This window comes from Macrobrachium nipponense, chromosome 16 (assembly GCF_015104395.2).
Source record: "Macrobrachium nipponense isolate FS-2020 chromosome 16, ASM1510439v2, whole genome shotgun sequence".
In the NCBI taxonomy this organism is placed as follows: domain Eukaryota; kingdom Metazoa; phylum Arthropoda; class Malacostraca; order Decapoda; family Palaemonidae; genus Macrobrachium; species Macrobrachium nipponense.
In genome coordinates, this window is record NC_087209.1 from 33475878 (window position 1) to 33485877 (window position 10000).

Sequence of the window (10000 nt, forward strand, 5' to 3'; positions counted from 1 at the left end):
TCCCCACGATCGATCGTACTTGTAAGGTGACAGGTTAAACTGGAGTACTTTTACCGTCAGTGTGACTTGGCTCTTCAGCACCGGAGCTACAGGCCCTCCAAGTATACGTACCTCATAATTCTTGACAAGCATATCATTACCCGATCACTGGAACAGACAACTGTAGTTGGTTCACTTAAGGTAGATTCTCGGATGAGCCCTATGCTTACGAGACGTTTGTTTGGCGGCCGCTGATTGGCTGGTACCGGGAGGTAGGCAGCTCCCAGCCAATCAGTGGTCGCCAAACAAGCGGGCGTAAGGCTCCTCCAAGAATCTACCTTAAGTGAACCAGCTATAGTAGTCAACCCAAACAGTACGTGATACTTGTTACTAAAATGTTTTCAGTTTAATTTCGAAATAAGACCGAAACTTATAAGTAGACGTTCCTGTCCAATCCATCTGTTATCATTTGATGGCAGTAGTTGCATGGCTGTAACAAAGATTTTTAGGAAATGCAGCTAAATAGTACCTTGTTTGACAAAGTATGGTTTGAAAGTAACTACTATACTGAAATTTTAAAACTGCCTTCCAAAATGGATGGAGGCCCGATTTGTTTGAATTGATATCAAGAACCACTAGGCTCCTGAGTGTAAACTTGGGAACTTGAATCTGAGATATGGAAATAATAATATCATTTTCGTTACTAAACTGGAAAGTTGATTATGATGACATTAAATGTGAGGACTTATGTCTGATGTTCCAGTTATGTTATCTTGAACATTAAACTACTGCATGATTGTTTGTCATGAAAATAAGATATCCTATTGTCTGCACACATTGCAACTTTTGTTGCATTTATTCATTCCGCTCTAACATGAAATTAAGTTATTAGTAGCCCTAACAAGGTCAGTAGTAAAACAGTGAATAGTGTAGATATTTAGATTATGTGACTGAACTTCGTCAAAAATAATTTTTTTGTTTGTTGTATCAACCTCCAACTCCATAATTGCTTGTAAAGATAATCACTAATAAACATTTAACGGTAGGTTGTGTTAGCTTAATGCAGGGTCTTTTTATAGCACTTTGCCATTTTATCTAAAGATGCAAGAAATCTATTCAATTGTTTGCAGGTCTTGTTTATCTAAGAGCATTGTAAAATTGCCGTATGCCTAACTGATTTTGTTATCCTGCTGTTAAAATCTTTTATATAGCAGAACCCTGGTATGTAAACCACTAGGTCAGCTGGTATTATTAGTGATTTTCCCCCCCAACAATGGTATTTATGAGTGTGACCACTAGAGAAAGTTACCCATTTCGGTGATATCCCACAAGCTTTACTGTATATTAGTGCAGGACTTAAGCGATTCCCTGTGATATCTGCCCACACCCAAATGTTACTTTGTTCACAGTGCGCCCGGAAGTACATGTTGTTTAGATGTCGTTGAGATGCCATGTCCTTATTTTCCTTGACTGGAACCTGTGGAACTGGCTTCTAGCAGAGTTAGGTGTCCCACCCCATTGAGAGGCTAAAACCGGAACCCGCGCTTAGGATAGATTTGCTTTTCATTTTCAGTCTGACATTTCTGAAATATATATATATATATATATATATATATATATATATATATATATATATATATATATATATATATGTAACTGGGGGGATTCTTCCCCCATTATTCACAAGGTAAGCGTGACACGAAACGGGAGGCAGCCACACACAACATTACACACACAACCTCTCTCTCTCTCTCTCTCTCTCTCTCTCTCTCGGCAATCCCTCTCTCTCTCTCTCTCTCCAAGGAATCTCTCTCTCTCTCCACCTCTTTCTCTCCATTCTAACAGGTAATGAAAATGAGAGAGTTGCATCATAACATTAACGTTTATTAACAACTAACAAATAAACCAATCAATCAAGTAATCCAGTCTTACAGACTAACTCAAAAAAACCGTAAATGTAACATGTCTGGTCACCAAAAAGAGTCTACACCCCTCTGGGAATTCTTTGTCCCCCCGGCATTCCAGATCCGTCTGTTTCAAAGATACAGAACACATCCCGGTAAGTACACACACAAGATTGACAGACAGAGGTTTAAATATTGGACATCATCACAAAAATGTCAAACAGATAACAAGCCACTCTTTGGCTAAAGCACTTCAACACTTACCCAAATAACCGGACACTAAAACACTATTAATAAAAAACTCCTGGCGAATGCCACGGCATCTTGCCTGTGACTTGAAGCCCTCTTGTCAAAATCCTCCCATAGGCTTGGGTATGACACTTTTAACAGAAAGAGGCACACACGCACATACGAACACACAGTTCGCTAGCGCCTCACGGTTCTAGCTGCATCCAGTTTCACAAAGGCACTTTGAGAAGAGTTCATAAACTGTCGTGCATTGACTTGTTGAACTAAGCATTTTTATCTCACACCATCCCCAGAAACTCATTGTCAGCTACTCTCAGGTCGCCGCTCCTGCACTGTTCTCCACATTCCATAGGTCACAGGGAACACACGGACAATATATTATTAATAAATCAAAACCCTAGGCCTTATATATATATATATATATATAATATATATATATATATATATATATATATATATATGTGTGTGTGTGTGTGTGTGTGTACGTATTTTTTTTTTCTTCATATATCAAGCATGCAGATGTGTGGAAGCTCGTCTTAGAAAGCTGACAGCCTCTGCGGGAGGTCCGAAAAGTGATAATGAATTTGTGGAAGCAGGAATGAGCGTGGTAGTTATACTCTTCCCGAAGATACTTGGGAATATGATATAATACTAACGGTCTGTAAATTTACTGGTGTCTGTAAATTTACTGACGCTGATGGGTGTAACCAAACTTTGGTATGATTCTTTTTAAGATTTGTCGTTCCTACTGGTCAGTAACGTCTGCTTGTTGTGTTATTTTATCAAGTTTAAGAGTTTTCTTTAGACAGTTGTTTGTTTGGTATCGTGTCATCCATATGCTCAAAATCCGGTAGTGAGTTCTCTCATTTTTCTTATTAACTCAAAATTAGTGGGATGCTTAATTGTATTTTCAACATGTGAGGTTAAAGGCCATGGATATTGTTAGAAGGAAATATTTTTGCTCGTTCTCTTTTATCATTTGATATATATTATATGATGTGCAAATATTAAGGAAATCTTTGTAGTTTTAGTAGGACACGTGATCTTTACCATATGCAAATCAGTAATTCTGTGGCATATGTTTCACAGCATAAAATGCCGATATTCACGGTTTTATATACTTCGACTACCTGTATCAAAGTTAAATTCCTATATCTTTGGTATTTCGAAATTACACCGAAAGTTTGATTTGATAACAAAAAGCACAGACTAAAACAAATCAAAAACTTGACTTGCGTGCTCACTCTCCAAGATTGTGAACCCGTGACGCGTGTTACATCGGAAAACTAAATTTTCGCAACCAAACAATTTAGTGTGACCTCATGCACTAGGTTCGAGATTTTGGTCTTCATCAGTTTGCGCAATAGACTGCATGGCACATCTGCTGCGGTTGGGGAAGGTCGTCCAGATGACTGTCTCGGTCATTTTCATGCAACTTTACTGCTGATTTATCTTTTGTGTCTGGAATTTGATGCATTTATGTTCGTTTCTGTGTTGTAGTTGTTGCCTCTATTCTTAGCGTACTTTTTGTTTTTCCTTTTCTCTTGTCCCACGCCGCCAAAGCGCTCTGCAAAACCCACAAACTCATTTGTCGAATATGCAATAATGCAAAAAAAACTTTCTGAGATCATACGGCGTACTCATTATTAATTGCCAAATCCAAACTGTCATAACACTCAGGCAACTAAAGTCTAGTTTTTTCTCGTAAGACTTATTTTTAGTCCTCACCCTTTAAAGAGGAGGTCATTGTACTCTCTTGAAGATGCTTATATTACAAAGGCTGTAAATCTTAAACTCAGCGTGTGAAGCGCATCTTAATTAAAATAACTTGAGACCATCTGTAGCTTACTATGAAAATGTTCATAACTTCAAAACATGAATAGCAGATGTTGCCAGAATACACTAACGTGATGTTTAGTTGTATTCGAAACACGTATAGTTTCCAGTAGAACGATTAAAGCGGTTAATTGGTAGCATGTAATTGCTTGGAATGAGTGTGAAAGATTATTGCAGGATGAGGGACAATGCAGAAAATGCAAAGCGGAATAAGTGAAACACAGGCGGTAGCAGGGTTTCAGGGAAAGGTTGCGGAGGAAATTGTTGTGTGGGTGAAAGCCAGATTTATAAGGTAAGAAAGGATTACGGTGCCAGGTTTTCTTTATGGAAGTGGACTGTGGATGTTGGATACAAATGGAGGAAGGAAGAATGAAATGAATGGATTGATTAGTATGTGTTAAGAATTGGAAGGTTGAGAAGCTTGGTTATGCAACGATTAAAAATGTTAGCATAGGTGAGAGGATGAAAGAGTGTTTTTTGAGACAGTGCGATCACGTGCAAAGAATGGAGGTCGATAGGTAGGTTGAAATAATGAGTTGGTCGCATTAGACGAGAGGAGAGGACAGGTTATAATAAAATGCTGGATAGAAGGCGCGAAAGACCTGTTGGGAAGTGAGGGCATTATGTCCAGTAAGCTTGTACAGAACGCTGCTGGTGAGTCTCCTGTGTAGGTGCGGTGGAAGCTCTACTACTGTTAACGACTTAGGATGGACGTGATTGTGACCACTTCTTTGTATTTTATCTAGAATCAACCATTTTTAAGGGATATATATATATAATATATATATATTATATTAATATATATATATATATATGTATATATATATATATATAGAATATATATATATAATATAACATATGTATTATATATAAGAATATATTATATATATATATATATATTAATTTATATATATACATACATACTACATACATACATACATACATACATACATACAATAATAACACTACATACATACATACATACATACATACATACATGTATTTGTGTGTGCGCGCGTGTGTGTGTGTTACGTACATAAAATTTCAATTACTTTCAAATAATTTAAATATTTTATTTTCCAAACAGATCCGCATTTGCCGAAATCCTTGGAACTAACCTGAAAACGCCAACGAAACCAAACGCTGTCTTTAAGGTACGTTCTTTATAGTAATGGACTATTTTATCCTTTATTCAGGTAACGACATTTGATGCTTCACTTCGTAATAGTATTTAGCTCACTGTGACACTTTACTTAAATTTGGTGCTTAATGATGAATGTCTATTGTTGTTGTAAATAATTGTGAAAAGTGTGTATATGCCTATGGTGATACTTTAGATTCTAGCTATCCAGTAGTTATGTTCAAGACATCCTTGGCACATGAAGTGAGTCCATACATGTTCAAATTGATTTTAGTGCTGTCCCAGACTTCTGACCTGTAATCATAAATATTCTCATGACGTTTGCAACTCAAATGTAGAAGGTCACGTACTTGATCTCTATAGTTTTCTAAGCTACCGTCGACAAGTTGTTGATCTTTTGTTAGGCCTAGACCTAACTTGGGTGGCGATCATGGTAATGCTCTGAAACCTTTATTATTTTTAGTTTTTACTGGTGACACGATTGTTCATTTTAGTCTTTACCAGTGACATGATTGTTTTTGAAGCCTACCAGTGACAGATATATGTTACTGATATGACATGATTTTTGGTCTAGAAAGCGAGACTCACAGGTTGTAGGCGATGTTACTCCCGTTGCCATTAATCCATTCTCCAAATGCGAATTCAGGTTTGGTCAGCCTTAACAGAGATTTGGAAAGGTCACATACTGAGTGTTGCAGACAGTGATGCGTAAGGCTGGGTGGCACATGGAATAAAACTTTTGACAAGTCGATCAGGCACAGTTTTCTTACCCAGTATAATGTTAATCCTAGACTCGTGCTTTCTTCTTCACACCAGTTAAGAAATATGCCGTCCGATGCTGCCCGAAAATAGGTGTTGTATATATGTAAGGCTCTCTGTATCTACTGATATGTTATTGAACTTGCTTTGGAGATTTTGTTCTTTCATTATTGGAACTGTTCTCTTACTTTGATAACCCCAGCTTTAAGAGTCATCTCTATTTTCGCAAGGTCACTCGAGATGGTAGGATAATTTTTTTTCTTTTCCGTTTATTTTTGTCCAGTTTATGGCATTCCTGGTTAGAAGTGGGTCCTGGGTTAGACAATCGCAGGAACATACCGTGTTAAGTCCTTCCAAAAGTTTTATTTTTATACTGAACTTCCAATAGAGCCTTTAATGCCTGTACCTAAGGTTGCCATTGATTCTGCAATTTTCATTATCGTGCCTTGGCATTCTGACCAGTCAGGATTGCAGCTACCTTTCTTAAGTCACCATTTCTCGATAACAAAACCTTCAGACTTGTTGGTATGTTAGTACTTTACTTGTTCACTTGTTTAGTTTTATGTACAGGTTGTATGTACAGCCCTCCTGGCGGGCCCTTTTACGTTTTCAAAATAAGTTGCTTCTTATAATTGTCTTTTAGTTTTTCTCGTCAGTATCGTAGTAGTGCGTGCTACTCCATTTGCAGAGCATCGGCAGCTACATTTTGCAAAGGTGCCATGCTGTCACATTTCCCAGTACCCGAAAACACCCAGTACTTTGTCCACTCAGTCACAGAAGGTAAAATAGGAGGGGTACCAAGTATGCTACGTGTTCCCTTCCTTTATTTTATATGTGATTACGTGGATATAGATACAGTTGCCGCATATTTCGCCGATTGGCCGGTCACATTGCTAAGGAAGATGATGTTATTAACATATATCTTCAGGTCATATTGCCTGCTTATGAGGTAGTAATATTGATGTAACTTGCCTGTCTTTCATCTTCAGATAGTATGACTTCGGGGAAAAAAATATATTTTCGAAAGCAGTTTAAAACTGGATCATTCATCTATTCTTTAGAATCAACTTGAATATTTGGTGTATGGTAAAACTATGTAACAATACATACACTTTAGGAATGAGTGCATATGGCTCACAGAGTTGACAAATTAACATTTCTTAGAGTACCAAGCAGATGTACGTCACAAGCTAAACAGATTTCATCCTAAGACAGTCACTAATGAGTTTTGCTAAATTTTAGTGTTCTGTCATGAAGTATTTCAATTTTTAACTTGTCATCTAATAAACTAATTTATACAGCAGAAGAGGCTGTGCATCGCAAAATTTGCTCAAACTCTGCTTACTATTGACACAAATATATTGACAGTGATCTTGTTGATTTGAATTCCTAATATGTATTGACCATCCTAATGAAACTCGTTCCCTTGAAGTTGATTCGTGGCAGAACCTTCATAGGAAGCTATGAAAAAATGTAAATACATTTTCTAAGAAAATTGTAGGCCATTCAGGCATAGAAAATCGCTTGTGTGCCCTCTAAAGCTTTGCTCGACGAACTGTTTGATGTGACGTCAGAAGGGGGAAAAGTCAGAACTTTACCTGCTGTATCTGCGCTTATGACGTCACATCGAGCAAAGTTCGTCGAGCAAAGCGACTGCAAAAAAAAAAAAAAAAAAATGAACAGATCCTATAGGTACTGATGACAACGTTTATTCTTACCATGGGAAGTTTAGCACTTTATTTTTTCTATCCGTCAATTTAGTTACAATATCTCTTTCTCTTCCACACCTCAAAAAATAGATACCAGTGGCAAATTTGACTTACTGTCCAGCAAAAGACTGAATAATGATAGAGCAAGCTAAAGATTTTCTTTGATAAAGACACAGGAAAAAGGGGCGGATAATAAGATAGCCATGATGTAGCCCTATATTACCAAGCTCTATAAACCTTGTATATTACTAATATGAAGAAGTGAGATCTTTGCAGCTAAAAACGGGTAAAAAGCTAGAATTGAGTTTACAGAAAGGTTGAGTACAGCTTTAAGTAAAGAGTAAAGCCGTGAATGAATACAGGGCCTCATGCCAGACTGTCAAATGTCTTTTAAGATTCTGAGAGCGATGCTTTTGGTTAAGATTCTAAGAGCGATGCTTTTGGTTATCTCCTGACATCCAAAGAAGACAACCAAATATAGGTATTAGTAAATTGTCTCCAGTAAATCTTCAGTGTAAAAAGTACATTGAACCAAATACAATTTGGTGTAAGACTTGTTAATTTTTAAATAATTTGTGATAGTAGTAAAAATTTAACTAATATGATGGTAGTTGGAGGAAATTTTTTTTATGGGCTGTTGAGATAATGGGAGATAAAGTTAAACTTGCAGAAATTTAGAACTTCATTGCCACCTGCTGTGAATATAGAGAAGCTTTATAGTTTTATCTATATTCACACCATACCTAGCATCTGTCGTCAAGCCATTAGTAGATCACTGAAGGATAAATTTGCACCCAACCGGAACAAAACAACAAGCCTGCATTCTACAGATTTTACAGAGCAAAGAAAGTAATAAGCAACTTGTTTACATTACAGTTCTGTCAGTCGTCCTCATCAAGTAATGGAGAGCATAAATGCTAGTAGCAAATGCACCATGCCTTACTGCTGCTGGAGTATGAGATGTCTAATTACTGCTAATCTCTCGCATCACATAAGCTGATTAGCAATAGAATCTAAGTGTGCCCAAATAGAGAAAGAATACCTCCCAGAGGTCTGGGCATATAATAAGTTGATGAGTGGTTACAGGAATTCGAATTATAGCTAATAACAAGCCACCAGTCCCACTAATCATCGAAGCAACTTAAAACCCAGCTCCAGTCAGGTCTCAGAAACTACAGTTGACAAATTTGGGAGGTTTTGCCCTGAAGTCTGCCAGAGGTCATGGTGACATCTACTTATGCCAGCATGCACTTCAGAAACCAGATGGAGGAGAGTTTTATGTTAACAGTTCGGTAAGTTTGCTTCTAGTGTTGCAGAGGTGACTGTCAAGAGCTAGGGAGGCCCTTGCACATGACAGTTGAATAGTATGTGAACTAATGAACCATGTGGTGAATGGTTGATTGGTGTTAAGGGTTATTCCACCAGGTACTAATAAAAACTCAGCAAATAAAAACTCAGCAATTCAAACAATCGCCCTTATTTGTTAGATAACTGATGATTAGTATCTAAGGCAATAAACTGCTGAAGGGCCACATTTCCACAAATCACCTTTGGGGTTCCGGAATTATGAAACACTTCATATTGTTCAAGATTCTGTGGCATACTGAAGACTACCTTCCAAGTCATGTGAGTGGTGTTTGAAACCTCTTCATTTTAGAGGATTGGAGCAGATCAGCGCCAAGATGATAATGATAATTAGCCATATATTGTTGAATTTTACACCAGATGAATGCAAATTGAGTTTTCAAACATTACTATGCCTTGTTCCTGTTATTCACAAGTTTTAGTAAATGTTATCAAAGGATACCAGTCGAGTTTTATTGTGACAATGGACTTCAGTTTATATCATGAATATTCGTTTCAGTATTTTGCAGACCTTTAAAGTTTTAACATTGTCTATAACCAGCCTACACTTAGATCAAGCAAACGGTGAAGTTGTGACTGCAGTCATAAGAGCAAGAAAATACTGACTATAGCTTCACTAGATGTTATTGTGAATTGATGGTTATCCCACTGTTATCATAATGGTTCCATCTGTTGCATTAATTTTCATGATTCTCATCAGCCTCACAACCTGCATAGTTGATACCATCCATGGTACATAAAAGCAACAATAAAGCAAGTTGAACATCTATCACAGTGTGGCTTGTTGAATCTCTTGTCATTCTGAGGTTACAGCAAGTGTCATGTTTAGTGGAGATATAGCTACTACCCTCACCTTATAACAGGGCTCCTTGTTATTAGTTCCTGACCTGGCATATTGGCTGTCCACTCTCAAGTGGATTGCCATCTTGTAGGACCTCTAAACGAGTCTCCAGACCCCAGTGGCAGTGACACTAAATACATTAAATCCACCTTAATGTCATAACTATTTTCTAAAGGTAGAGAAACCAGGCTGCCAAGCAATCGGAGATAGAGGCTTT

At 37.4% G+C, this 10000-nt stretch overlaps 1 long non-coding RNA gene across 1 annotated transcript in view; it reads left to right on the forward strand.

The window, feature by feature from the left end:
- The window catches only part of LOC135195650 (uncharacterized), a 101481-nt gene extending 96042 nt beyond the window's left edge, over positions 1-5439 (forward strand). The window contains exon 3 of the long non-coding RNA XR_010310204.1: positions 5056-5439. This is a non-coding gene — a long non-coding RNA (uncharacterized LOC135195650). The remainder of the gene's footprint in view (positions 1-5055) is intronic.
- Positions 5440-10000: the final 4561 nt, after the last annotated feature.